General features: G+C 44.5%; 1 protein-coding gene across 1 annotated transcript in view; it reads right to left on the reverse strand.

Annotated features, from left to right (window-relative positions):
* Positions 1–26901, reverse strand: part of usp43a (ubiquitin specific peptidase 43a) — a 159236-nt gene that overhangs the window by 86749 nt on the left and 45586 nt on the right. The gene's annotated exons all lie outside the window — the stretch shown is intronic.

A 26901-nucleotide genomic window follows, 5' to 3' on the forward strand; every position in this document is an offset into this window, starting at 1 on the left:
TTATTATATATTTATTATAATTATAATAATTATAATTATTATTAAATACAATAATTTTATATAGGCTTGCTGTGGTAGTCAGTGATACTGGTGTCATTATCTGTTCAGGCATCCACTGAGTAAATGAATTGCCTACTGTCCCCTTAACAACTTAGGCTTGTTAAGTTTCAGTTTCACTTGTAGAGAGGATTTAACTGCACGTGAAGCCGAGACTGAAGACTAGATGACATGTTACATGTTGACATGTTACACAACAATGGCAGAGGATTTATCAATATTTTGGATTTAAACACAGTAGCAGTTCAACTGGAGAGGAGCTCAGATGATCAGTCCGGAAAAGTATTGCTTTTTTTTTCTTCAGTCAGCTGTGAGTCCGCGGGAGAAGGTTGGCGTGTGTTGTTGAGTGACACACCAACTTGGTGTGTGTCTGTGTGTGTGTCTTTCCATTCGTTAACATTATTGGGCGAACAAGAAAACGAAAGAAAACTGTAAAATGTTAATGACCCTGCTGTGTTACAAACATCATTGTTGTGAAGGGCCAGATTAAACCGAATATATATATTTATTTATATATATATATTTAATTGTATTTGTATATTCTCTAATATTCCCTGATATCCCTTGTATATTCCTTGTACAATATGCATTGAATATCCATTCTAGCCTACTGAACATCCCACAATAGTCTCCATTCTACTATTGGTCGAGACCTTGGTGCCAGGCTGCCATACCCCTCAGACCCAGTTCAAACGTACCGCTCCACATGTACGAACAAGTCCTAGTTCCGCGTAGGAATCTGGCTACCGCACCACTAATGGGACTATTTGTTCATAGTGCGTATATATACTGCGCTACTAAAGTAGGACTTTCTTTTCAGTCCAGTTTCTTACCCTCCAATAGAGTCACAGACGTAAAGCCTCCCCGCGACGCCACGTGTGGGAGTAAGGCCAAGTTCGCCTACCATCGGTATTGAGACATCGTGTATATTAATATTTGAATAGTCATATTTGGCACTATATCGTCGAGTTGGACGTAGTCTATTAAGCTAATAATAGTCTGTTAATATATAGTGCTTCGCGCGGTGAGAATACTACCGTAGTCAGTACCCCATCGTTTCGGGCAGAGAACTGGCTGCTTACCCAGGGTGGTTGACCCCATGTGATTAACCCCCTCTAGTGTATCTAGTATATAATCATTAAAGTATCATTGCTGTTATTCCTTAACTATTCCAGGTCGTATATTTACCACCTGCGCCTTCAGAGATTGGACATTCTCTATTGATATACCGACGAATACTCTTTGCCATAAAAGTGCATACTATTTCAATTCATAAATGTAATTAAGTGATTAAGTGCTTGTTCTACACACCATCGCTGTGTAGAAATAAAGACCTGTTTCGACTTCGTACATTTGTGTTGGATCCGTTTCATCTACGTGAGAGTGTTTATGATAATATATTTATGCCGTGTACTGGGTGGCCGAATATTAAGTACAAAGGTAGTGGTAGTAAGTATCATATCTAGTAATACAGTCAGGGAATTGTACCCCTCAGTTACAATCATGATATAATTAATTCATGGTTAGGGCAGTAGCGGCTCGTGGATGCTTCGCCACTAGGGGAGCTATACCAAACATTTTGCAAACATGTACAAGGCACGCATTGGCGAATATTATCACCATTGCCATCGATCAATACAGTCAGTCAAATGCAACCACGTTTCCAATAGCCCAACACAAACACGCACATCTCTCTCTCTCTCTCTCTCTCTCTCTCTCTCGCTCTCTCTCTCTCTCTCTCTCAGATGATGTCAGATCCATTCAATAATAATCACATTTGTATATCTCGTCATTTTAAACAAGTTACCATTCATTGTCTGAGTGGTTATGCCCCACACGCGGCGAAATTAGAGAGAGAGAGAGAGAGAGAGAGCGAGAGCGAGAGAGAGCGAGAGAGCGAGAGAGAGAGAGAGCGAGAGAGACCACGGCGGGTGCAGCATAACAGAGAGAGAGAGAGAGAGAGAGAGAGAGAGAGAGAGAGAGAGAGAGAGAGAGAGAGAGAGAGAGAGAGAAAGAGAGAGAGAGAGAGCGTTAGTTAAGCATTAGCTGAGTGGCTAACAGCAGCTAAAGTTAGCTGAGTTGGCTAAGTGAGAGAGAGAGAGAGAGAGAATTAACTCACTTTGTTTAATTGAAACATGGTCCAAAAAGTGTATGTCCACTGACTGTCCCCCAGACTGTTGTCGATGTATATCCATTCCACTCACTGCCCACTGTCCGACTCCAGACTCCAGACTGAATCACAAGTTCACAACACACAGCTTCGAACATGTTGCAAACTGTGGCTAAGGAAAAAACTGGCATCGCCGCGTCGGCCAATCAGAGAGCGTCTCCGCGAAATGCGGCTATGGAAATTCTAGACGGAAATTCTAAGCGCTTGACTAGACCGCTTCAAATCGTGCCCGGATTCCAACATAATAGTCATATTTCAACGCACAACGCGTTACGCACTGATTGGCTGTGACGGATACAGCGATCGAACAGTGACGCGCACTCAGAGCGCTATCGCGTCTAGCCCGGGCCGAGAAATACAAACAAATAAAAAAATTTAAAAAAGTGAGTCACTTCCTGTTCTTGAAAACAAGTATTTTTTTATTTTATATAGTAACGTTATATTGTGCATTGGAAACACAAACATACTTAAAATGAGTAAATATTATTCATTTTAAACATGTTTATATTATTTATAGGGCTATAAAACAAAAAACAAAAAGATACGTTTTCTTGTTGGCCTGAAGGGGGGGCGGCGCCCGTGCGCCCCTAGTGGCAGAGCCGCCACTGCGTTAGGGACACCCGCCACCTGTAAGGGGAGGGGAGGGAGGAGGGGAGAAACAGCCTGTAGTGCAGAGGGTCAGTGCGCGTTATTTGTTCTGTCCGTGCGTGCGTTTACAAGCTTCAACGTTTTATTCATCATCTAAATTTGGCAATACTTAAGCTTAATATTCAACGTTAAAGATCAATGTAAGCCAGTGTAAAGTAAAGTAAAGATATTGAGCATAGATTTGTCAAATGTGCAACCCTAGTTTCACCTAGTGGTATGTATGAGACGTATTCCTCGTATGGCTGCACGCACCGTACCGTGAGCCACGTACCGTAAATTCACGGGACGAATACACGTACCATTACACCCCTAATTGCTTGTATTTATTTACATGTTCGAAATAAAGATTTCAAATCAAAATCAAATCAAGGTTTTTATAGTTTTTATTGTTTCAAATTGTTTAGTTTTAGTTTAATTCATTTCAGTATTAGTATTCATTTACATTTATTTGGTTTAAGTTTAGAATAGCCAGTTAAAAATGGCCACTTTTCTGGGTGCCTGTTAAGAGGTAAAACTAATGACATGATGATTAAACCTGACTAAGAAGTCATACAGTAATGAACACCAAAATAGTCGAGGCATAAATAATTCCTTGTATTTCCTACTTGCTGTTCAGCAATCAACCACCTTTTCTGCCACAATGTCACATTTACAAGCCTGCCTTTACTAGATATCATGGGTAGTAGTTAGTAGTAGACTCCATTACAGAAGCCCTAGGCTGAATAATGACTCTTATTTGTCTGTGAAGATCAAATAATTTATTCATTGATGGTGAGACAGCAGCAGTGCCACCCGCATGACAGGAGATATCGTTTAACAAAATGTTATTAAAAAGTCCCACTGTGCCTCATTTAATATACATACATTTCAATATCCGGCATCAGCAAACTAAATATAATGTCAGACATAATGCTTTTGACATCTCCATCAGGCTGCAGGCGTCACGACACAGATCTTCAGTGAGGTAACCAGGGATCATCTGTTTCTTCCACCAGCACCACTGGAAGCATAATGAATGTCACATCCAATGCCCAGTTCTCAAAACAATATTGTTACTGAACATAAGCAACACAAATGAAATGTTAAACTCTTGTGTTACATGTGAGCAGGTTTCGGTCACCTGTTGGACCTGAAGTGACAAACCTCTCAGATGATAACCCCTGTCAATCAAACCCACACTCTGTTAAAAATACCCAGGGGTTGTTGTGCTCGGCTCCAGAGCGAGGAAGAGCTCCTGATACTGACTGCCTGACCACAGAGGCCCCTGGTGACCGCAGTGCACCTGAGCTGGCCAACACAAGTGTAATGACAGACGAGGTAAACAACAGGGAGGAGACCAATGCACCTGCTACCCTCTCTCTCTCCCCCCCCCCTCTCTCTCTCTCTCTCTCTCTCTCTCTCTCTCTCCCTCCCTCTCTCCCTATCTCGCCTCCCTCCCTTGCCTCTCTCCCTATCTCGCCTCCTTCCCTCGCCTCTCTCTCTCTCTCTCTCCCTATCTCTCCCTCCCTATCTCGCCTCTCTCTCTCCCCCCCCCCCTCTCTCTCTCCCTATCTCTCCCTCCCTGTCTCGCCTCCCTCCCTCCCTCGCCTCTCTCTCTCCCCCCCTCTCTTTCTCTATCTCTCTCCCCCCCCTCTCTCTCTCTCTCCCTCCCTATCTCGCCTCCCTCCCTCGCCTCTCTCTCTCTCCCTATCTCGACTCCCTCCCTTGCCTCTCTCTCTCTATCCCTATCCCTATCTCTCCTCTCCCTATCTCGCCTCCCTCCCCTTTCTCTCTCCCTCTCCCCTCTCCTCTCCCTCTCTCTCCTCCCTCTCTCTCTCTCTCCCTCCCCTCTCCCTACCTCTCCTCCCTCCCTCGCCTCTCTCACTCTCACTCTCACATTTTTCTCTCTCCCTCTTTACCCCTCCCTCACTTTTAATTCCCTTTGTCTTTCCTCATTTTACACTCCTTCATCCTCTCTCCTTTCACCTCTCCATCACTCTTCCTCCCCTTCCTTCCTCTTCCTCCCAAGGACAGCGTCTTCCAGCTGTGCTCCTCCTCATCAGCACACCGACCCCTGGGCTTCTAAGATGGATGGAACAAGGCACGGTATCCTAGCAACGCTACATACAATATACTACTGTCTGAAAACCACACTTAAATCACTCAAGATATGTTGCACAGTGGGGCATATAGACACACCATGAAAAAAATAATAGACATACATATATATACATTGCTGTGCTGCTCATTGTATTCATACTATTTCAGTATGAAAGTACTGGACCTTAGGTTCAGTACGGCTGTGTACCGAACGAATACAACGGTATGTTAACCACTAACGACCGCCCACCGGGGGCTGTTTTTTTTCACAATCTAATCTAATATATATATATTTTATATAAGTCGATTATTAATTTCAAAATAGAATATTCGTTGACAGCCCTACAAATACAAGTAGTTACTGCACGCTACATCACCCCTGAGTGGAACATGGAAAGCCAAACTTTCCCCCACTGTACCGAAAACCCATACCGAATCGTGACTTCAAAACCGAGGTACATACCGAACCGTGTTTTTTGTGTACCGTTACACCCCTACTATCTATCTATCTATCTATCTATCTATCTATCTATCTATCTATCTATCTATCTATCTATCTATCTATCTATCTATCTATCTATCTATCTATCTATCTATCTATCTATCTATCTATCTATCTATCTATCTATCTATCTATCTATCTATCTATCTATCTATCTATCTATCTATCTATCTATCTATCTATCTATCTATCTATCTATCTATCTAGATATCTATCTATCTATCTAGATATCTATTTAGATATCTATCTATCTATCTATCTATCTATCTATCTATCTATCTATCTATCTATCTATCTATCTATCTATCTATCTATCTATCTATCTATCTATCTATCTATCTATCTATCTATCTATCTATCTATCTATCTATCTATCTATCTATCTATCTATCTATCTATCTATGCACCTGTGTATCCTATCTTCTATCCAATCTCCTCCTACCTTCCAAAATTATTATTATTATTTTCTTTTTATACTTTTTATGAATCCCTTTAGGGAAATTCATCCTCTGCATTTGACCCATCCTAACTATTTAGGAGCCGTGGGCAGCCACACACAGTGCAGCGCCCGGGGACCAACTCCAGCTGTAATGGTGATACCTTGGTCAAGGGCGATAGCAGGCTTGATTGATCCTTTTAGTTTTGTGTCATGCACACAAAGTGCCCAACCCATGTGGGTTTATAAGACACCAAGAATACTGTTGCAGGGTTCCATTATTACATTCAGGGCTACAACTAACGATTCTTTTGTTATCGATTAATCTGTTGATTATTTTATCGATTAGTCGATTAATCTAAACAACAACAATTGATTATATTTGCAATTGAATATTTCTAAATGTTTTACTAGTATCCTCAGGTCACCTAGGTAGTTGCCTCTTTGACACCACCTACTGAATACCCAGAGTAGGAGATGAGCCATGAAGTTTATTTATGTCTATAAATGCTGTGTAGTGTGGGTGCCTACTGTACATGACATCTCCCCTTTATTAATTTGCTTAGAATTTTTGTACACTTGATCTCAAGAAGGTGCTGAATGAGCTCAGTGAACGAGGTCAATGTTAGCATGGTGTTATTCACCGTCAAAGATGAACAGTAAAACAGATATACCCAGCATGCATTTCTATATTTTATGGTAGGGAGGAAACCGGAGGAAACCCACGCAAACTCCACACAGAAAGGATTCCTGCAGGGGTTTGAACCCAGGACCTTCTTGCTGTGAGGCAACAGTGTTACCGACTGCACCACCGTGCTGCAGGGTGTGTTCTGCACCTAAAGGAGGCACAGTCTCAGGCCTCAAACCCACCAGATGTCTGAGATGTGCCTTGTGAGTGTGGGGCAGTGCAAACATCATGTTAATGAATGCTGGTGTTTCCACCTGCTGTATGCATCCAGCAGGTCTGTGTGGGCGTGGAGCTACAGTACAGTATCTCTCACGCTTTGGCTGGAATCTTGCAGCTGAGCAACACGTCTTTTCATATACAGTACACATCTGCATCACCAGACATCTAAATGCTGTTCATAATATAATATGTATGCTATAATGATATAACAAATTGCCTGAATGTAAGAACTAAACAGAGAGGCGATCACCATTGTGCGATGAATGAAATAAAGTCGATAGTTCATCAAGGTCTTGTGTTTGAAAGATGCCGTTTCATAACAGATGGAAGATTCTTCTATCAAAGCGAGTGCACCGTGATCAAAACAATCAATATGCTAGCAGCCCAAACGCTCGTACACATATAGGCCTTGAGGTTTATCGCATTCTCACTGTGTTTCCTGGTTTTCAATGTACGTTTTTGTACACACAGTGATTGTTACATTGATCACAATGCACTCGCTTTGATAGAAGAATCTTCCATCTGTTATGAAACGGCATCTTTAAAACACAAGACCTTGACGAACAATCAACTTTATTTCATTCAAGATGTTAACCAACCGTCTGCAGTGTGGTAGTGAAAGGGTTAACCTTCTGTAGTGTGGTTGTGAAAGGGTTAAAGTATTCCTCTGCTGTTTTAAGGAGGCAGTTCCTTCCATGTAATTGTTACGTCATTGACGTAGTTTGAGGATCATAGTAGAGCAGAGTGCACCGTGTGTGGATGCACCCTGTGTTACATTTGCCTTTACTCACTTAAGACCAGCATTTCTTCTACAACTATAGCTTGGGATAGAAAATAGGTCAGTTTAAATGTTCCTGTTGGGTAATGTACAGTATTAATAATATGGCAAGAGGTAGTAAGCCCCAGGGCTGGACTTAATATGGATGATTGGGCAGGGTAAATTCCATTATACATGATAAATCCTCACGGCACCGTGGGGTTCACTGTTATATAACGCTCTGAGCATCGCGTGTCCCCGATGAGTCCCGCCCAGGGAGCGCAGATGTAAATGAGCTTATAGCTACAGTATCTGGTGCAATGTATTTCTTGTGCATTGTCCCTGTGAAATAAACAAATACAATCTAAGTGAATAAAAGGGACTAATGGTCCCCAATGATGTGAATCTTTCAGCATAAAGCACTGGATGTGAATCTTTAACCCCGTCACTGCGACACTACCAAATGGTTAACCCTTTCACTGTGACAATACAGAATGTTAACCCTTTCACTGCCACACGACAAGGACAGTCGGCATACATGACAATTATACAGTAAGTGTGACGTGGTCAATCAATAAAAAAAATAAAACGAGGGTTGCGTTCATTAGGAGGAACGCGTTCGCTTTCAAGTTCCTCCCAGAACATGGACTACGTGAGGTTTGTGTGCAGCACCCAAAGAGTTCTATTACAGATCAGCACCCAGTGCGGAACACAGTGACGTGAGAATAGCAGGCGTTCTGGCCCCAAAAAGAGCAAATCAAAATGTTTAAAACCCTGTCCCTTCACCTCCTCTCCAGTCTGCAGCCCTCATAGCATGTTGATGGGAAAGACCCCGCCTTCTCAAAGCCTGCAGACTCCCACTGTTCATCCCAGACAGCACCTGAATACCCAAATATCCTGCTGGAGAGAGCTGTCTGTCTGTCTGTCTGTCTGTCTGTCTGTCTGTCTGTCTGTCTGTCTGTCTGTCTGTCTGTCTGTCTGTCTGTCTGTCTGTCTGTCTGTCTGTCTGTCTGTCTGTCTGTCTGTCTGTCTGTCTGTCTGTCTGTCTGTCTGTCTGTCTGTCTGTCTGTCTGTCTGTCTGTCTGTCTGTCTGTCTGTCTGTCTGTCTGTCTGTCTGTCTGTCTGTCTGTCTGTCTGTCTGTCTGTCTGTCTGTCTGTCTGTCTGTCTGTCTGTCTGTCTGTCTGTCTGTCTGTCTGTCTGTCTGTCTGTCTGTCTGTCTGTCTGTCTGTCTGTCTGTCTGTCTGTCTGTCTGTCTGTCTGTCTGTCTGTCTGTCTGTCTGTCTGTCTGTCTGTCTGTCTGTCTGTCTGTCTGTCTGTCTGTCTGTCTGTCTGTCTGTCTGTCTGTCTGTCTGTCTGTCTGTCTGTCTGTCTGTCTGTCTGTCTGTCTGTCTGTCTGTCTGTCTGTCTGTCTGTCTGTCTGTCTGTCTGTCTGTCTGTCTGTCTGTCTGTCTGTCTGTCTGTCTGTCTGTCTGTCTGTCTGTCTGTCTGTCTGTCTGTCTGTCTGTCTGTCTGTCTGTCTGTCTGTCTGTCTGTCTGTCTGTCTGTCTGTCTGTCTGTCTGTCTGTCTGTCTGTCTGTCTGTCTGTCTGTCTGTCTGTCTGTCTGTCTGTCTGTCTGTCTGTCTGTCTGTCTGTCTGTCTGTCTGTCTGTCTGTCTGTCTGTCTGTCTGTCTGTCTGTCTGTCTGTCTGTCTGTCTGTCTGTCTGTCTGTCTGTCTGTCTGTCTGTCTGTCTGTCTGTCTGTCTGTCTGTCTGTCTGTCTGTCTGTCTGTCTGTCTGTCTGTCTGTCTGTCTGTCTGTCTGTCTGTCTGTCTGTCTGTCTGTCTGTCTGTCTGTCTGTCTGTCTGTCTGTCTGTCTGTCTGTCTGTCTGTCTGTCTGTCTGTCTGTCTGTCTGTCTGTCTGTCTGTCTGTCTGTCTGTCTGTCTGTCTGTCTGTCTGTCTGTCTGTCTGTCTGTCTGTCTGTCTGTCTGTCTGTCTGTCTGTCTGTCTGTCTGTCTGTCTGTCTGTCTGTCTGTCTGTCTGTCTGTCTGTCTGTCTGTCTGTCTGTCTGTCTGTCTGTCTGTCTGTCTGTCTGTCTGTCTGTCTGTCTGTCTGTCTGTCTGTCTGTCTGTCTGTCTGTCTGTCTGTCTGTCTGTCTGTCTGTCTGTCTGTCTGTCTGTCTGTCTGTCTGTCTGTCTGTCTGTCTGTCTGTGTCTGTCTGTCTGTCTGTCTGTCTGTCTGTCTGTCTGTCTCTATGTCTGTCTCTATGTCTGTCTCTATGTCTGTCTGTCTCTATGTCTGTCTGTCTGTCTGTCTGTCTCTGTCTGTCTCTCTTTGTCTGTCTGTCTCTTGTCTGTCTTTGTCTGTCTCTCTCTCGTTGTCTGTCTGTCTTTGTCTGTCTCTCTCTCGTTGTCTGTCTGTCCTCTCTCTCTCTCTCTCTGGACAGTGTCAGGGGAGGAGAAAGAAGGAAGGGATTTTTTAGGCAGACACTGATATGCAAACCCCCACCACCCTCACCCCATACTGACTGATAATACTTGAATAACTATTGAAATTTGGTACAAAACTGTTCATAAATTCAGATGATCAAGTGGCATCATGAATGTAGGGCGGGTTGCAACACCTACGCTACCAAATAACGGACACAACCCATGTAAATGAAAAATCAAATGAAATACTCTCTTCCTCTCTGTGTGTGTGTGTGTGTGTATGTGTGTGTGTGTGTGTGTGTGTGTGTGTGTGTGTGTGTGTGTGTGTGTGTGTGTGTGTGTGTGTGTGTGGCTGGGGATAGAGCAGACTCGTGAGTCGTGACAGATCCTTTTATCTCAGTGGAGATGTCCCTATTTTGCCACCTGTCCCAGGGGGAGTCTCTCCTGTCACACACACGCACACCACACACACACACCACACACACACACACACCACACACACACGCACACACACACACACACCACACACACAAACCGCAGACAACTCCGCACATTTCACTCTGCTTGGTGTGTTTGATAGATAGACCTCTCAATGGCCCGGGGGACGTCTGGTCAAGCCTGAGAGACTGAATGAACTTCTCAACGACTCTCTCCGAGCTTCCCGTTCAGTCGGAAGTCCTATTCCTGTGCGTTCTACCACACTACAGATATACAAATATATATCATGACATTTATGACACAAATCGATCTCTAAACAATGTTTGTATGTCTCCATAATGGTATGATTCTGGCCTGGTAGGTTAAGCCACCATTCTACGCAGTTTCTATATCTATCCCACCGTGTCTGTGTAATAAAGCATTACATCACGCGCAGGAGTGGGTTGTGAGAATTAGACCATGCCTAGGGGTGTAATGGCTTTTATACAACTGGCGCATTTATCCAACCTTATTGCTATACAATAAACACACATTAATTGAAGATTTATTGAAAAAACCATCCGCAGAAAAAGTTGTTCCCAAAAAAAAATGTGGAAGCAGCTCGGAACTGTTCTCAGTAAGACATCCAACAAACTAACACATCCAACTGTCTTTCAACTAAGACATCCAACAAACAAACACATCCAACTGTCTCTCAACTAAGACATCCAACAAACTAACACATCCAACTGTCTTTCAACTAAGACATCCAACAAACTAACACATCCAACTGTCTTTCAACTAAGACATCCAACAAACTAACACATCCAATTTTTTTTAATTTTTTTTAAACCTACTTTCTATAGAACTTCATTCTTAGATGCTTCTATATAAAGTAGGTAGAAAAGAATAAAATAAGTTTTCTTTGCCCTATAGGGGGAAAAAAATGTGTTTTCTTTGCCCTATAAGAGGGAATGTTTTTTTTCTTTAAACCTACTTTCTATAGAAGCAGCTGGGAGGTGCGCTGTTTTAAGTGAGCGTGGATTATTGAATTGATTGATTGATTGCTAATTTTAAGGTTCGAGTTTGGAATCAGGGCTAGTGGTCTATCGCCCTGCTCTAAAGACAAACTCTAACCTTAACCAACTTCAAAAGAGAGCGACTTCGAAAGAGTCGCCAAGCTTAACCAGTTGGAAACAAGGCGGACAGTAATAAAATTTGCAATTAATCAATCAATCAATTCAATAATCCACGCTCACTTAAAACAGCGCACCTCCCAGCTGCTTCTATAGAAAGTAGGTCAAACAAAAACAAAAAAAGTTTTCTTTGCCCTATAAGAGGGGAAACATTTTTGGAAGTTGGTTAAGGTTAGAGGCTTTTCCTGGTCAGACAGAGCAGGGGAAGACATTTGGCAAATAACGGCGGGTCCGGAAATCAAACTCGGGTCGGCCAATCCGCGACGCAGCGCGGTACATGGTGTGCTACTGGAGCGCCCCAATCCAACATTGTTTAAGAAACTAACACATTCGCCGTGACAGAATCGTTTTTCATTTAGTCTTTATGACCCTATCAACATATCCTTTCGTAACGTTTACTGTCCGGCGTGTCCGCCATCTTGCTTTCACTTCTAAAAACTTGCATGGTGGATTGATAGTAATTCGGCTGTGGGCGGGTCCTGGGACCAAGAGCGTTGGTTATTACAAATCAGAATCGAGAAATTTGCATGTCGTTGTATAAAATCTTGTACACGTTCTTTCTGAACGGACGTGAGATGCATATAACATTGTTTAGAAACCTTTTTGCGAACTTTAGAAGGTGTTTTTTTGTCCATTTTCGTCTGTAACGTTAGTCTGTGGATGTCATTTATTGACACCGGATGGCCGTATCCTCGCAACAAAGAGAGCTGCTATTGGTCGAGCGCAAGATACGTGAGCGAACTCGCACCAATTACGTCAAATAAAACTCTGCGGTGACCAAGTATCCGTTCGCGAGGAAAGATCTAGTCCCGACTTTAAAATTATGATTGCGCAAAATGGGCTAGTTTGTCAATGGAGAACTTTTTGTTCCTAAATCTACACCAATATATCTTTCACCCAGAGTGAAAATTGTGTAGTCCGGGAAGGTGGGAACGGAATGAAATGATACAGCCTTCACCTTACGGCCTATTAGGAAAGAGCGGAAGTACGGTCACACCCCTCTCTTAACCCATTCCCTGCCACCACTTTGATCATCTTATACCATTCTCTGCCAGTACTGTACGTCTATGGAGATGTTCACCTTCTTTGCAGGGCTATAACTTTTTAAATTGTATTGCTAAATTGACATTACTATGGCCCATTCAACATCGATTATCTATCGTTCAGGATGTAGGAACGTTTTACTTTTTCATTCACACATTCATACGAAAATACCGTCTAGAGTATAAATATATTTTTATCGTTTTCTGCAGTATTTCCTAGAACGTGAGATATAGACATAAATGCATATATTAGATGATCAAATGCCGTTTGATACCGATGCACGCTATATAAAAAATGTCAACTGTACATGGTCCTAAACGTTATGACTGATCATGCGCGGGTGAACGGAGGGGGGGGGGGGGGGGTCGTTTATAATTCCGTGGCCGACGTTAAATGATTTATGTAGTATGGGTGATATATTGATCAGAGCAGTTTGTATCGAAAATGATAAAGAAAAACGCTGAAACTCACGTCAGTCTCCTCGTACCGTTGGGCGATGAGAGTGGAGCAAACAGATCCCAGTTATGTGGTGGGGATCGAGGCGATCCATTTCCGGTTTGTATATTACTAATACACGCCTAAATCATGTAGATTATTGAGTTATGGCAAAGATCCATATCCACGGTGTGTGTATTGAGTCCTGCGACGATAAACGAGTGGCCGGACGGAATAGGGAGACGCACCGGGATCACAAGAGATCCACTTCCGGTTGCAACTCGCCGATCAGCCACCAGGTGGCAGTATTGAAGCGTTGCAGAGTTGTGCTGGCTCACACAGCATCCGACAAGGCTCCGTGAGTGAAATATGAATACCATGGCAAAAATATGAAATTATGATCAGAATTACGTCGTACGCCGTTATTGGCAGAATTCGCATGAACTTGAAACCCGTCGTATGACGTTATTGGCGGAGAAAGGGTTAAGTGCATGGGCGAGAGTGGGCGTGGCCGGACAGGTGCAGGTGCATTGTACCTAAATTCTTTCAGGTTGCCCTAGGCAACAGGGGATTTCCCAATATAGAGCAGAGCGCAGAGCTATTGCGAAATATAACATTATCTCCATCTTCGACAGCATCTTCATCTAGAGATCATGGCAGAAAACAACTGGACCTGTCAAACCTCATCATAACTGGTCAGCTGGTTGTTTCATCTCTGTGACAAACAGTATATTATACACAGTAGAAAGGCTTCTTTTGGACATAACCACAGTGTAACATGCCAGTCCTTCCATTACTGAAAACCTGTTTCCTGTCCAGTCAGCATTTCGCTTCCAGAACTGTCTGAAGCGCTAAAAGCACACAGAGCTCGTATCTTTCTCAGTGATTTATGCCACTCAGCTTCATTGTGACATAGTTAGGGCAGAGCTATTAACCCTTTCACTAACACACTACCAAAAGGGTTAACCCTTGCACTGCGACGATACGGAAGGATAACCTTTTCACTGCCACACGACAAAGGGTTAACCCTTTCACAACCACACAACATAAGGTTAACCCTTTCACCGTCTGTAGTGTGGTAGTGAAAGGGTTAACCTTCTGTAGCGTGGTTGTGAAAGGGTTAACCCTTTGTCGTGTGGCAGTGAAAGGGTTAACCTTCTGTATTGTTGCAGTGAAAGGGTTAACCCTTTGGTAGTGTGGTAGTGAAAGGGTTAAGAGCTCCCCCAGACGGCCACTGTAACAGCTTATCAATGAGAAAATGGAATCTTTGAATTATGTAGAGATGTAGAATTATTCCTCTATGTGATAATGGCTTCCTGCTTGAGCCAACTAATTCTCTGCTACATGCTGAGCTACCCTCTCTGTGAGGAAGCGTCCTCTTTTCTCATTAAGCAAATTCTCCTTTTCACTGTCCAGATTGCTTTTTTTGTCTGCTGTGCCAGCTGTAAATATGTGTGTGTGTGTGTGTGTGTGTGTGTGTGTGTGTGTGTGTTTGTGTGTATGCAGGGGTGGAAAGTAAGAGTATTTGTACTCAAGCACTGTACTTATGTACAATTGTGAGGTACTGTTCATTAACTCATTCAGGGTCAACAACGTTTATATACGTGTTTGCTCGCCATCCGTTAACTCATTCAGCGCCAGCTATTAGTCGTGGCCCGTCGTAGCAAGGCCACGCTTTAAACGATAGGAGTGCGTCACCTTGTTTGTAGAGCTATAACTATATTCTATATTATAGCCAGTGTTTAAAAAAGTAACTAGTTACAGTTACTAGATACTTCTTCCAAAAAGTAACTAAATTACTTACTCAGTTACAAATTATAAAAGTAACTAGTTACTTCAGAAAGTAACTATTGTGTTACTTTCAAGTACATTTTTTACATAAACAACGTACACAAATCTAAACTATTTTAATGTTGCTGTGGGACAAAGTGAGACTAGCCTCCAATCAAATGCCATGTGTGTAGATATTATAATTACTATGTTTATATAGTGGATCATACAAATACAAACACAATAGATGTTTTGGAACTTTTGATATGTATTGCCCCTCAACAGGCCACAAGTGGGCAACATTAAATTATGCTTGTTAACACTTTGATTGCCTAAGGTTAAATTCATGATATACCATCCGTTGCCAGCTCTATTTAACATGGAGAAGTTCCCCTTCTTTGCAGGGCTATAACTTTTTAAATTCTATTGCTAGATTGCCATTATTAGGGCCCATTCAAGGTCCTATATGTATTGTTCATGGTGTAGCAACGTTAAACTTTTTCATTCACATATTCATACTAAAATATGGTCTAAAGTATAAGTATGTTTTCATCTCTTTCTGCAGCTTTCTCCAGAACGTGATTTATAGCCCCAAATGCATTATATTGATGATGAAATACAGTTTGGTAGGAATCTGTGCGAGATCAAAAATTTCAATTGGACGTACTTCTAGAATTTACTACACGTCATCTGATGTTGACCGGATGGGCGAGGGGGCGTTTATAATTCCGTGGGCAACGTTATACCATTCATCTAATGTGGGTCATATGTTCATCATAGCAGTTAGTAAAGAACACGTTAGAATATAACGCTAAAACTCACCCCAGTCTCCTCGGGCCGTTGGGCGATCAGCATGGAGTAGACAGTTTTCAATTATGGGATGTCGAAATACCGGATCTATTTCCAGGTTGTATAATAGTATATACGTCCAAATCATGTTGTTTTTTCGAGTTATTTCCACCGATCGATGTTCACTGTGTGAAGACTGAGTCTCTCTAACATTAGCGAGTGCCCGGACCACATATGGAGTGAGTCCTGCCGGGTTAAAGGTTGACATCCGGTTTTTCGATCGGCCACCAGATGGCGCTCTTGAACCGCTAGAGGATTGAGAGGAGATCAGAACTGTGTGTCAAGGCTGCAGAGGGGAAATATGATTCCGATCACAGATTTTTGAAATATTGATATCAAAGACGAGTTCCGGCGTCCTCGGCAACTTGAGCATGGCGGGGAATGACGAGTTCCGGCGTTTTCGGCAGTTAAAGTGTTAACACATTGGTCGCCAAAAACGAGTTACGCCGTTTTTGCCCGCCATGCGTTGAACGCGAAGAACGACTTACGCCGTTTTTGGGATCAATATAAATTTTTTTCGCCATGGCATTCATAATTCATCCAGCCAACCTCCGGACTGCATCGGGACCCTGTATGAGATTTTTTTTATTTCAAGATAATTGAACCACTAACATACAACATCCATATCTCTGCCTGTATTATTCGACCCAAAAAAGAAAAAAAGAATAACGAGCATGATGGCTGCGCGAGTCTTGAGAAGCGGGACCGGCCCCGTGGATGGGGCTACCATGGCTGAACTAATGTAGGAACTCAAACAGGCTTTCACCACAGAGTTCAGAACGTTTACTGCCTCGCTCGAGTCTAGACTCGACGGCTTCCAACTGGCGGTCGCAGACCATACCCAACGCCTGGCCTCCGTAGAAGACGGCATGAATATCTGGTCGGGTAGGATGGTAGAGCTGGAGGCCAGGTGCACAGCTCAGGACGATATCATCGACAAGCTAAAAAACAAGCTAATTGATGTTGAATCGCGCAGCCGACGTTCTAACATACGCATCCTGGGCCTGGACGAATCCCTACACAGCAACCGTCCTGGTGTCTTTTTCGCGGAGGTCCTGGTGGAAATCATGGGGAAAGATATCCTCGCTACACCGCCGGAGCTCGACCGATGCCACAGGACGTTAACACCCAAACCAGCGCCAGGCTCCAGGCCTAGGGCAGTGATCGCCCGCTTACATCACTACAAGATTAAGGAGGCTATTATCCTGGAAGCTCGCAAAAGGAGAGGGAATCTGACATACAGAGGGAAACCAGTCTCGATCTTCGAAGACTACTGCCCCGAGGTGGTCGAGCAACGATCACAATATCGAGATGTCATGGGGCCCCTGTACAAACGTGGATTTAAACCGTCGCTCCAATTCCCTGTGAAGCTGATCATCCGAGCCAAGGATGGCACGAGGATGCATCTACCGTCGCCCAAGGACGCCGTGGACTTCCTGAGGACCCGGCCCAGAGAGACCCCGACACCGGCTTCACCAGGGCCGGACGCGGACCCGATACCAGCCTCATCAGGTTTAAGTTTACTTTATTTGTTCTCGTATTTCTCCATAACACGCAATTCCCTCGGGTCAGTCCATTATTTCACATCCCATGGGGGTGTTTCATGACCATATATGGATAATCGGGGCGGTTCTGGTATGTAAATACTTAAAACCATGCACGAGCTCAAGCTTAGGATCAAAGTGATATTTATCAAGACAGGTGTGCGTAGGACCTGTGTACGCACGTGTGATAAATCCAGTTTTTTTTGTGCGTGCACACATTCTAAATTCTGTGCTTACGTATGAAAATAGAACACTTTCTAAGAAAACTTGATAAATGAGGGCCCTGGACATAGAGATCACAGATGCAGACTGGCAGGATGCATGGACCTACGCAAAAAGAATCTCTGTTTGCAACCGCACCAAGGCTATTCAAGTTAGAATCTTGCACCGCATTCATATTACCCCCGCCCTTAAGAGTAAAATGGATCCCAATGCATCCCCACTCTGCTTTAAATGCAAGATAGAGACTGGAAACCATGTCCACTGCTTTTGGACCTGTGTAAAGCTTCAGAGCTATTGGTTCGACATCGTAGAGGAACTATCTGACATATTTCACACCCCCATCGAGCTGGATCCCCTCTGCCTTTTACTGGGCCTCCCAGATACTCATATTGCCAATTTCAAACATAAGAGACTGTTCAATTTGTTGACATTTGCTGCTAGGAAGAACATCCTATTGTTTTGGATCAAGAATGAGGTCCCATCAAAGAGTTCATGGCACAATATCATAATGGAATCAATCAATCAATCAATCAATCAAATTTATTTATATAGCACGTTTATACATGACGCTTGTCAACCAAAGTGCTTCACATAGCTAAGCTAAGTACAAAGAAAAGTATAAAATAAACGGAATTTTAAAAAAAAATAAAATCAACGGATAGACAGGAAAAACAGAACAACACATCAACAAATACGGCAAGAGTCAAAGTGAGTCAGGGAAGGCCAGGCGATATAGGTGGGTTTTGAGTTTTGATTTAAAAGACTCGATGGAGGGGGCAGATTTAATGGACATGGGGATGCTGTTCCAGAGGTCAGGGGCTGCGACCGCAAAAGCACGTCACCCAGGTGGGGTATCTCCCGGGCCTTTCTGTGTGGAGTTTGCATGTTCTCCCTGTGCTCGCAAGGGTTTCCCCCCGATAAGATAAACCCAATGGAAAAACATGCACAACAACAGATCGCTAACGCTGTGGCGTCCTTGACGAAGATGGACAGGAGCACTTGGATTGGTCCCCTGGCACGGCTCACGTTGACCCCTGTCTGCTCCCGGCTGCCCTTGGGGCGGAAGGACGACGGGATGGGTTAATCGCAGATACGAATTGCATGCATGCATCGCATGTGTGCCCATTGATGACCTCTGAGCAGGTCCTAAATTATTATTAAAAGACTTGAAATTAGACCTACGGGTGGTTAGGAGACCCTTATCAGCCGATCTGAGGGCCCTGGCGTTGGTATAGGGGGTGAGGAGGTCTGCTAGGTAAGCAGAGGCCTTACCATTTAGGGCTTTATAAACCAATAAAAGGACCTTGAAGTCTATTCTAAAGCGCACCGGGAGCCAGTGGAGGGAGGCAAGTACAGGGTTGATGTGGGCTCTCTTCCGGGTACCTGTGAGCAGTCTAGCGGCAGCGTTTTGGGGGAGTTGTAGACGGGCTATGGTGGATTTATTTAGCCCCAGGTACAGGGAGTTACAGTAGTCTAAGCGTGAGGATATGAAGGCGTATATTACTCTTTCCAGGTCTGAGGGGGAGAGAATGGCCTTGATCTTGGCTATGGACCGGAGCTGGAAAAAGCACCCCTTCACCACCGAGTTTACCTGCCTATTGAAGTAAAACTCGGGGGCAAAGAGCACGCCCAGGTTTTTTACAAAGGGCTTGACTAGGGGAGACAGATTACCCAGGCTGCTGGCAATGACACTGGTTTGGTTCGGAGGGCCGAAAAGGAGGATTTCACACTTTGACTGATTGAGCTGTAGAAAATTGTGTGCCATCCAGCATTTGATATCGTCTAGGCAGGAACGAAGACTGTCAAGATTGTTTGTATTGTTGGGTTTCATGGGCATTCAATGTATTCCCTGTGAGTATATCACGTGCATGCTGCATTCCAAGTTGGACACTTTTTATGAAATCTGGGACCCTTATCTGTCACATATTGGACCTGCGCTATCCACCACTGTACTCGCCGGATTTCCCCATTACCAGTAACCTCCCAATGGACCAATGCTGCCTTGTTTTGTCTGATTGTACTGGCATTGTTGCCGAGGGAACCGTAACTGGTGCGAAGGTGCTTACATATACACGGACACATGCACACGCTCACACCACACATATACACATAGAACACACGTCACTCACACACATGCAACATGCAAGCGCAAATTACATAGGCATATCAAACATTCACACATAAAACACGTACATAGGTAAGGCACACGCACACATGGGTAGGTAGAACACACATATATATAGCACACATAGATAAGGCACACACATAAGAGCCACACTTATTTTAATTTTTAATTTTTAATTTAATTTTTTTTGTTTTACTTTCTTGTTTGCCTGTCTTGTGCTGTTATTATTGTTGTTAGTGTTACTATTATTATTATTGTTAATGGTATTGTATTGTGATGTCTTGTTCTACAGTATGTTGGTATATCAAAAAGCAGGGTAGCCGGACCAGCACTCTCAGTTTCAATGTTTTTAATGGCAGCCTGAATGGATAGCAGACATGTTTCGGACAATGTCCTTCTTCAGTGATATGGCTAGGGATTGCAGCACCAAGTGTGAGAACTTGTGAGCGCGGTCTAACTTGACTATATTGTTCTATGTTGGAAAATTGAAAATAAAAACATTTATAAAAAAATATATATATATCAACCCATACTAAATAAAGCCGTTACTGACGATCAAGGAATTATAAATGACCCCCCCCCCTTTCCTTCACGCATGATGAAGCATAATGTATACCGATCATATACATTTGAATTTTTTAATATAGCGTGTATAGGAAAGAAACGCCAATCGATAATCTATCATATGCTTCAGGGCCTATAACTACTGTTTTTGGAATTAGAGCAGAAAAGATTAAAAACATACTTATATTCTCGACGCTATTAACACAACAATGTATGAATGAAAAAATATAACGTCCCCACATCCTGAACGATAGATAATCGATGTTGAATGGGCCATAGTAATGTCAATATAGCAATAAAATTTAAAAAGTTATAGCCCTGCAAAGAAGGTAAACATCTCCATAGGCTTTCAACGGTGGCAGACTGGGTACTTTGATGGGCACAACCCCCGGCGCCCAATGTGTTAAGCACTATACCAAAAATAAATAACAAATATATACACTCTTTGTACCGCAAATAAAACAAAAAAAAACAGATGTGTCGTGTGTGTCTCTCACTCTCTTTCTGTATCTCTCTAGTTATCTCTCTCTCTCTCTCTGAGCACCTGAAGACTGTGCTATTAAACCAGGAAGTGCAGCACTATGTTGATAAGGCTGTCAGCAGTAGAGCCTCCACTACTGTAGTGCCCTGCGCTGCAACACAACAAACACAAGACTAAGAGCGAACAAAAAACGCTCATGGATCCGTCTCTCGTTGACTGACTTGCTTGTGTTGTTTGTTGGATTCGTTTTGGATTATTTGGGCTTGCCAAACAAACTATCAAAACGTACATGGACCCACGGTCTCTCGTTGACTGACTCGCTTGTGTTTCCGTTGTGTGCCCGCCCAACTCTACCTCTGATTGGCTTACCATGAAATTTTACTCAACCTCAGCCAATCGTCAGCATACGCGCTTGTCTCGTGCACTGCCCACTAACCAAGGAAGAACAGTTAAAAAAAAGTATTGCCTCTCGGCTCAGAGATCTAGTTGGTCTGATGAAAAAAAACGGCTTCAATCATAGTAACGTGCCAATTTTTTTGGCAGTAACGGTAACAGCGTTATTAACACTTTCAATGCCGGAGCTCGGTGCGAGCTTTAGTGCTTCCTTGCCACCACCCACTTCAATGATAGAGCTCTCATATTTGCAAACGCATAAACTATGTCTTAAATTATAATTAAATACATTGTGTGTGTGTGTGTGTGTGTGTGTGTGTTTCTATGTGATGTCGTGCAGGGTATTCCCCCAGGGAGTGTATTAGTCAAACTCTCCTGTATAATTCAAGTGGATTGGTTACGTAGCACTTGACTCACACAACGGGTGTGTGAGAGTATCTGCCCTCTCTGTGGTCGTTCTGTAATCGCTCCTGTTAGTGCTGTCACATTGTTTTCTTTAGCTACTTTCTCAGGTGACAAGAGAAATCCCCCCCCCTGAGAAATTGCGACGCCTTAACCACTTCCACTTCCATGACCACTTCGGGCACATAAAACCCTTTCAATGCCACACTACAGAAGGTTAACCCTTTCACTACCACACTAGTAGTGTAGTAGTGAAAAGGTTAACCTTCTGTAGTGTGGTAGTGAAAGGGTTAACCTTCTGTAGTGTGGTAGTGAAAGGGTTGACCATTTGTCATGTGACAGTGAAAGGGTTAACCTTCTGTAGTGTGGTAGTGAAAGGGTTAACCTTCTGTAGTGTGGTAGTGAAAGGGTTAACCTTCTGTAGTGTGGTAGTGAAAGGGTTAACCTTTTGGTAGTGTGGTAGTGAAAGGGTTAATTATTGATGCCCCTCCTTTTGAGGAGGTTACGGAATGTTCAAGTTCAAGTTTCTTTATTAGTTGTCATACAGAAATACAGAATACTTTTGCATGAAATGCTTCTTTCTGTTTTCTGTTTTGCTCCTGAGATTGTGATAAAATAAAAAGATAGTATAAAAAAGTATAATATAAGTATAAAATACAAAGTCAAGTACGTAAACAAGTGTAAACAAAACAAAAAATTTCAATATACATATATACAGTATATGTACAGTATATACAATACAGGTTTCAGTTAGCTTAGGCTTAGGTTGGTGAACACATGTTATATGTACAAAGCAGATGTGTAAGGCTACAAATATACACATGTGCGTGTGTGTGTATCTGTGTGTGTGTGCATGTGAGTGAGAGAGTCTCTGTACTCTCCCTGTCAATAGTTCCTTTGAATCTACCTTCTGTGGCAGCTGGGAATTTTCAAAGGGGGGCTGATGATGCAAGGCTGACTCCATCTCCTCCCAAGTCTGTGAGACTGATGATGTGAGACACACCTCCGGTAGCACTACCCAGCCCCCAGCCAAGCTACCTCCGGTAGCACTACCCAGCCCACAGCCAACCTACCTCCTGTAGCACTACCCAGCCCCCAGCCAAGCTACCTCCGGTAGCACTACCCAGCCCCCAGCCAAGCTACCTCCGGTAGCACTACCCAGCCCCCAGCCAAGCTACCTCCGGTAGCACTACCCAGCCCACAGCCAACCTACCTCCTGTAGCACTACCCAGCCCCCATCCAAGCTACCTCCGGTAGCACTACCCAGCCCCCAGCCAAGCTACCTCCTGTAGCACTACCCAGCCCCCAGCCAAGCTACCTCCTGTAGCACTACCCAGCCCCCAGCCAACCTACCTCCTGTAGCACTACCCAGCCCACAGCCAACCTACCTCCTGTAGCACTACCCAGCCCCCAGCCAACCTACCTCCGGTAGCACTACCCAGCCCCCAGCCAACCTACCTCCTGTAGCACTACCCAGCCCCCAGCCAACCTACCTCCGGTAGCACTACCCAGCCCCCAGCCAACCTACCTCCTGTAGCACTACCCAGCCCACAGCCAACCTACCTCCTGTAGCACTACCCAGCCCCCAGCCAACCTACCTCCTGTAGCACTACCCAGCCCACAGCCAACCTACCTCCTGTAGCACTACCCAGCCCCCAGCCAAGCTACCTCCGGTAGCACTACCCAGCCCCCAGCCAACCTACCTCCTGTAGCACTACCCAGCCCCCAGCCCCCAGCCAAGCTACCTCCGGTAGTACTACCCAGCCCCCAGCCAACCTACCTCCGGTAGCACTACCCAGCCCCCAGCCAACCTACCTCCTGTAGTGTGTGTGTGTGTGTGTGCGTGCATGCATACCAGAGACCTGTCTGAGAGACCAGACAGACAGGCAGAGAGTGAGACAGGGAGCAAGAGAGAACACGAGACAGCTGTCAGATTGGTCTGGGAACCTTGTTACTAGTGGGGTTTGGCAGGTGTCAAGTCAAGTCAAGAGTTTTAATTGTCACGGCATACAAGTATACAATGAAATGCGGGTGGTCTTGCCCGCAACGATGTGCAATACAGTGGTACAACATATAATAGAATCCAATAAAAAAAAAACATTGTGCAATAAACAGGTAACAGGTAACATGGTGTGACATCTCGGTATCTGTACATAGTTATTTACAGAGCATATAGGACATGCTAGGTAGCTTTGGTAGTGCAATACACTGTTCCTGTTATTCTAATTTAAAGTGGCCTTTCCTTTTGGCCATAAGTGTGCGTGTGTGCGGCATGAGTGTGTGCCCGCTCATGTTAAAGTGTTAAGTGGCTGCTAGTGTGTGAGCGTGCACAGCGTGCGTGTCGTGTGTGTGTTCATGTGTGCTTGTGTGTGGATAGTTCAGTGTTCTGTGGCACACAATGTTCATTGTTCAGGGCTCTGATGGCCTGGGCCCTATTCCCCGTACCTGGTTCAACTAAGTCGATCAAGAGTCCCATTATCCAGATTCAGTTAACCCGATGTTTGAAGCCGGGATTTTCCTGTTCCTCGAAGGTGGATTCAGTCTCGTTAACTCGAACCAGACTTGAGACCCAGGATAAGTGCGCGCGGCCGCTTCAGTTGAAAAGCCAGCACGTATCGATAGCAGAGATCCTGATTCTCTAACGGCATTGATTGATTAATTGATTTAAAACTTTATTAACAGATTGCATTACGGCTCAATCGCCTCGCCGACAAGTTAAATGCGTTATCTATAGGCTAATTTTAAGTCCCTCATTACCCCAATCAATCAGATTATATTTCTTTAAACTTGCCTGCTGGCAGTAGGTTTATGGAATGGATAATCAAATGAGATCTTGCTAGCGAAAATAATTATACAATTATACAGAATAAGGATACGGCTCTCTTACCCATTGATTGATGTATGGTGGATCTTTTACTTATCTGCACTGTGGTGTAACGGTTTCTTCTTTTGACTTTCACGCAGACGACCGGGGTTCGAATCCTAGTCTTTCCTTCTTTTTGCAATGTAGGAATAATTCAATTTGGTGCACGTTGAGAGCTATATAAAGAATGACATCCTCAATGCATGTAGATTTCTAATATTTTTACTTAAAACTAGGCTACTTTTGCGTATAATCATTAATATTATATTCCAAAAGATTATATTGGAAACGCTGGGTTTCGAACACCGGTCGCCCGGTTGCCAGGATTGAGCACTACCGCTGCGCCACTGTGCCAGACGGGATAAATTCATTGTCTAGCCATTAATGGAGGAGAGACCCGTGTTTAGAATATCTTTTCTTTTGAATGAAGTTTTATCTCTTTATTCTCAAATGCATTAATGTGACGTCAACGGCTCATTCAATTTCTCAAATCCGTCAAACAGCGCATCTCATCAGACATTTTAATCCCAGTTACAATATCACACAAAATCCACAATCCCAGCATAGACACTTATTAAAATAACCACATGCAGCGTGTATCGCGACTCCGAGCGCCGTATATGACGTGCATTATTTTATTTAGGACAAAGTAAATCTATAGGCTCAATATGATTTATTATCAGCATTTAGTTCTATTATTATACATTTCAAAAGCCCCCTCTAGGAAAACGAAGCACAGAAACGTAATTCAGAATGGTATAATGCAGATCCTAGACTGTGAGAATCATTTCAGGAAACGAGCTGTCACTTCTTTGCGGGGGCGTGGCCATGGTTCATCCGGCTAACTGAAGTTAACCCTGCTCCCGACCAGGCTCAAACTTTTTGATCTGTTGTCATGGTGATTTAAACAATCGAGCTTCGGGGAATGGGAAGGTCCGGCTTAAGTCAGGCTTGACCGAAAATTATCCGGCTAACTCAGTTATCCAGGTACGGGGAACGGGGCCCTGGGGGAAGAAGCTGAGCCTAAGCCGCTCTGTCCTAGTAGCTGGGGTTCGCAGGCGTCTGCCTGACCTCAGCAGCTGGAACAGGCTGTTATTGGGGTGGTGAGGGTCTTTCATTATCCTGCAGGCTCTGCATTTGCACCTCTTGTTTTATAGAACCTGCAGGGGAGGTAGTGCAATACCCGTGGTACGCTCGGCTGAGCGCACCACTCTCTGTAGGGCCTTCTTGTCATGTGCCGTGCTGTTTCCATACCAGGCAGTGATGTTTCCGGTCAAGATGCTCTCTACAGCTCCTGAGTAGAAGGACTGGAGTATCTTCCCTGATACTCTGAACTTCCTTAACTGTCTCAGGTGGTAGAGGCGCTGTTTCGCCTTCTTTACTACTGTGTCTATGTGTGTTGACCATGTCAGATCCTCTGAGATGTGGACCCCCAGGTACTTAAAGCTGCTCACCCTGTCCACGGTAGCCCCGTTAATCATCAGTGGTGTGTGTGTCTCCTGCTGTCCTCTCCTATAATCCACGATCAGCTCCTTGGTTTTACCAATGTTCAGGAGCAGGCTGTTGTCCTGGCACCAGCGTTCCAGTACCTCAACCTCCTCCCGGTAGGCCTTCTCGTCGTTGTCCGAGATCAGCCCCACCACCACCGTGTCGTCTGCGAACTTCACTATGGAGTTGGAGCTGAACTTGGCCACACAATCGTGTGTGTAGAGTGAGTACAGCAGGGGGCTTAGAACACAGCCCTGGGGGGACCCGATGCTCAGGGTGATGGTGTTGGAGGTCTGACCCCCCACCCTGACCGCCTGGGGTCTTTCACTCAGAAAGTCCAGTACCCAGGCGCTCAGGGCGGAGCTCAGACCCAGCTTGATCAGCTTGTCCACCAGTCTGGTGGGGACTATGGTGTTGAACGCTGAGCTGTAGTCAATGAACAACAGTCTCACATAGCCCCCCTTCTGACGGTCAAGGTGGGAGAGGGTGCTGTGCAGTACCTGGGAGACCGCGTCGTCAGTGGACCTGTTTGTCCTGTATGCAAATTGCATAGGGTCCATATCACTGGGGAGGGAGGCACAAATGTGGTCCTTGACCAGCCTCTCGAAACATTTCATGACCACAGAGGTGAGTGCCACCGGTCTGTAGTCATTTGGACATGTTGGGGAGGGTTTCTTCGGTACAGGGATGATGGTAGACATCTTGAAGCAGGCAGGGACCACTCCGCCAGGGATTGATTAAATATGGCGGTGAACACCGGGGCAAGCTGGTTGGCCCAGGACTTAAGTATGCGTCCTGTTATACCATCTGGGCCAGCAGCCTTCCTGGTGTTCACCTGCATAAATGCTCTTCTCACACTGTGTACCGTCAATGAGAGAGCGTCCCCGCCCCCCCGCGGATGCCCCCCCCCCTCCACAACAGCCGGCGCACCAGTGACGTCACTAGCCGTTGGGCTAGCAGTGCCACTGTTTGCACCAAACCGCGCGTAGAAGGTGTTGAGCTGGTCCGCAAGGGAGGCGTCGTTGCTCCCCATTGAGGGGGCGCTGACTTTGTAGTCAGTTATAGCCCTCAGTCCTTGCCATAAGCCTCTTGTGTCATTCTGTGCCATTTGTGCCTCCATCTTGTCGGCATACGTCCTCTTAGCA

The sequence above is a fragment of the Notolepis coatsorum genome (genome assembly GCF_963971535.1).
Source record: "Notolepis coatsorum genome assembly, chromosome: 7".
NCBI classification, from domain to species: domain Eukaryota; kingdom Metazoa; phylum Chordata; class Actinopteri; order Aulopiformes; family Paralepididae; genus Notolepis; species Notolepis coatsorum.